The 3,941-nt window shown below is 37.6% G+C and overlaps 1 pseudogene; it reads left to right on the forward strand.

The window, feature by feature from the left end:
• Positions 1–999: 999 nt before the first annotated feature.
• Positions 1,000–2,428, forward strand: LOC115481012 (annotated as a pseudogene).
• The last annotated feature ends 1,513 nt before the right edge of the window (positions 2,429–3,941 follow it).

The following is a 3,941-nucleotide window of genomic DNA, read 5'->3' on the forward strand; positions in this document are numbered from 1 at the left end:
GCAACAAATAGAAAAAGGAGAGCATATTTAGAACGGGAAAGAATTAAACAAATAACAGTGAAACAGAGATGAACAACCAGACAAAGACGAAAAGATTTAGAAGGCAAAGACTTGCACAAATGACAGACAAGCAACGAAGAACGACTACACAAAATATAACAGATTTCGAACTGAAAAGAGTTGCAAATCTGCAATAAAAGAAAAAACTCTGTGACACAGCACAAAATAAAGCAAGAAGAATGGATACAGTGACAGCACAGTACAGAACTCCAACCACAGGAATTGCCATAACAGACTGTCTCAATGAGGACGAAACTCAATACTGTAGTTGTGGTCCAATGAACGCAGTCTGTATATTTTGCAATGCCACCGCAAAAAAGGTCCAAAAATTTCCACAAAAATCCAACACAGAAAAAACAGGTGGAAAAACAACTTCAAGGGATCAATCCAAGACAAGAGGTAAGATAAAGTTTTTTTGGAGCATCTTACCTCTTGTCTTGGATTGATCCCTTGAAGTTGTTTTTCCACCTGTTTTTTCTGTATTTTGCAATGCCAAACATTTTCACAATGAAACACCTTCTGACAACCTATTTACACAATGCTGTAGTAAGGGCAAAGTACAACTTCCAGGAATTAGGTACAATGAATTAATACAACAGCTTCTCTTCGGGGAACATCAATATTCTAAGAATTTTTTTACAAAACATTAGGTCCATTAATAGTTCCTTAGCTTTTGTGTCCATGGGAGCTAACATTGCACCACCACCCGGATTCGGCCCTTATTGTTTTCGAATTAATGGTACTATTTACCATAGAACAGCAGCACTACAGCCTCCAAATGACAATCAAAGACAATTTGCTCAATTATATATTCTTGATCCTGATGAAGCAGCCATTCAGAGACTATGAATCTCCCCGCATGCACACATCAACCATACATTAATGAGACAATTAAGTGATTTTATGGCACGGGAAAATCCATTTGCAGACGCATGCAAGATGCTGTACGAAGTAGAAAATGAATGCATATGTGAAGCTCAACGACGAAGAATAGAACCTCCAACAGTTCAAGATCGCAAAAACGATCCAAGACGATACAATGCCCCTAGAGCCAGTGAGGTGGCTTTCATTTTTCAAAATACAGATGGGGAACCTCCCTTACCTAGAGATCTGATAATACAGTGCCGAAACAAGCCAAATGAAGAAAACAAAACTGAGATGATCAGTGTGTTGGACCCCAACCTAGAAGCAATGGTATATCCATTACTCTTTCCATATGGAGCTCAGAGCTGGGGGATACATATTCCTTTGTCTAAACAACCAAAATGTATAATGCACCTCCATCGCAAATCAAACAACCCAAGAGTAAGAGTTACGCAAATGCAGTACTATGGGTACCGTTTGGCAATAAGAGATGAATTCAATCCTTTTCTTAGTGCAGGAAAACTAACGCAACAATATTTTGTTGATGCATGTATTAAAACAGAGGCAAACAGACTAAATTATATTCAACAAAATCAAAAACTGTTAAGAGTTGAAAAATACTCTGGGTTAATGGACCACCTTGCAAGTGAAGCTGCAATTGTAGGATTTACACCTGGCATGGCATTTATTTTACCATCATCATTGGCCGGCAGCCCAAGAAATATGCATTAAAATGATCAGGATGCAATGGCAATAGTTCGCAAATATGACAAGCCAGATCTGTTCATTACTAAGACCTGCAACCCAAGATGGGAAGAAATTACTCAAAATCTAAAAAAAAGGTCAGGCACCAGAGTTTCGACCTGACTTATTGGCAAGGGTATTTCATTTAAAACTAAAAGAGTTACTACACAATATATGCAAACAACACATACTTGGTGTCCCTCTTGCAAAAATTCATGTAATTGAATTTCAAAAGCGTGGTTTACCTCAAGCTCATATATTAATTATCCTGAAAGAGGAACATAAGCTGAAAAGAAAGGAAATAATTGACAAAATCATATGCGCTGAAATTCCTGAAATAAACAACTTTCCACATTTGCATGCAATAGTTGCTAAACGTATGATACATGGCCCATGCAGTGACCAAAACTTAAATTTTCCCTGCATGCTTTATGGGAAGTGCTCTAAACAGTTTCCAAAACCATTCCAAAATGAAACTATTTAGAACTGTGACGGATATCCTAAATACCGCAGAAGGGATAATGGTGTCGGTACAATCTTAAATGGAAAATTAATTGATAACACTTGGGTAGTCCCTTATAACCCTTTCTTACTTTTAAAGTACAATTCTCATATAAATGTGGAAGTATGTGCATCTATTAAAAGTGTCAAGTACCTCTTTAAATATGTCTATAAAGGACACGATTGTACCAATGTGGTTATTACAGAGAACCAAACTTTACAACATGATGAAATTAAAACGTTTACTGACTCTAGATAAGTTAGTGCTCTCGAAACTGCATGGCGATTAAACAGCTTTGAAATGCATCACTAATCACATACTATCCAGAGACTGGAAGTACACTTACCAGATCAACAAAGCATTGTTTTTCACCCTCACGAAGTTGAGGTTGCTGTACAAAGAGCCAGAACAAGGGACACCACTATAACAGCGTGGGTTAAACTTAATGCAGAAGAGAATCCTCCAAAGACCATTTTGTACATAGATATTCCTATGTACTATACTTTCGACAAAAGAGAACGAAAGTGGAAACGCAGAAAAGCAGGACATGAGAAAACAATTGGGAGAATGTATGCAGTTAATTTTTCAGCAGACCCTGAGCATTACTGTTTAAGGCTAATTCTACTACACCAACTAGGGGTGTTTTAAAAACAGTTGAACGTATTCTTTATAATACATTTCAAGATACAGCCAAGAAAATGGGGCTCATTGACAATGAAGCTCTGTGGGAGAACACCTTAGACGATGCAGTCACATGCAGCATGCCACAGGAAATCAGACACCTTTTTGCATACATTTGTGTTTTTGCTGTACCATCAAATGCTTTCCAAATTTTCCAAAAATACAAACTTACTATGATACAAGATTTTCAACACATCCATGGTTGCCAAGGTGATTGCTCGGTTTGTGAACAATTGTGCCTTCAGAAAATCCAAGCCGTTCTGACTACACATGGCAAAAAACTTGAACGCTTTGGTTTATCAACAGTCATCCAGAGACTAGAAGATCCTGAACTTGCCTTCAACATTGGAGATGAAAAGCGTAAAGCTCAACAAATGCTAGAAAACCTAAATAATGAGCAAAGGGAAGCATTTCATACTATACTTTCTGCCTGCAATACAAAAAACATAACCCACACATGCTTCTTCCTAGATGGTCCTGGTGGAAGTGGAAAAATATATACGTATAACAGTATCCTGAGCACCATCCGAGGAGATGGAGGAATTATACTACCTGTTGCTTCTACAGGAATTGCTGCAAATCTCCTTCCAGGAGGACAAATTTATCATTCACAATTTAAGTTACCTGTTCCTCTACTGGAAACGTCAACATCAAGTATCAGATTAACATCAAACGATGCTTCCATCATTAGAGATGCTAAAATCCTTATTTGGGATGAATCAACTATGGCACCCAGTATAGCACTTACTGCTGTAGATAGACTCCTCAAAGACATCATGAACAATCAGAAACCATTTTCTCCTTGGTGGAGATTTTCGAAAAACTCTACCAGTGGTACCACACGGTGATCGAGCTCACATTATTGAAGCAAGCATTAAGTTAAATAAACTATGGAAAATATTTGAAATACTCAAACGACAATGTCCGTTCTATAGACCCAGATTTCAACAACTGGCTTATTACGTTAGCTGACGGAAATCTTCCATTTCCAGACAGTTTCAAAGATATTATCGAAATCCCACAGAAGCACATTTGTGACAGCAATATAGTTAATGCTGTTTTTGGAGAAACAAATACCACAGATAGTGTT

The sequence above is a fragment of the Microcaecilia unicolor genome, chromosome 11 (genome assembly GCF_901765095.1).
Source record: "Microcaecilia unicolor chromosome 11, aMicUni1.1, whole genome shotgun sequence".
In the NCBI taxonomy this organism is placed as follows: domain Eukaryota; kingdom Metazoa; phylum Chordata; class Amphibia; order Gymnophiona; family Siphonopidae; genus Microcaecilia; species Microcaecilia unicolor.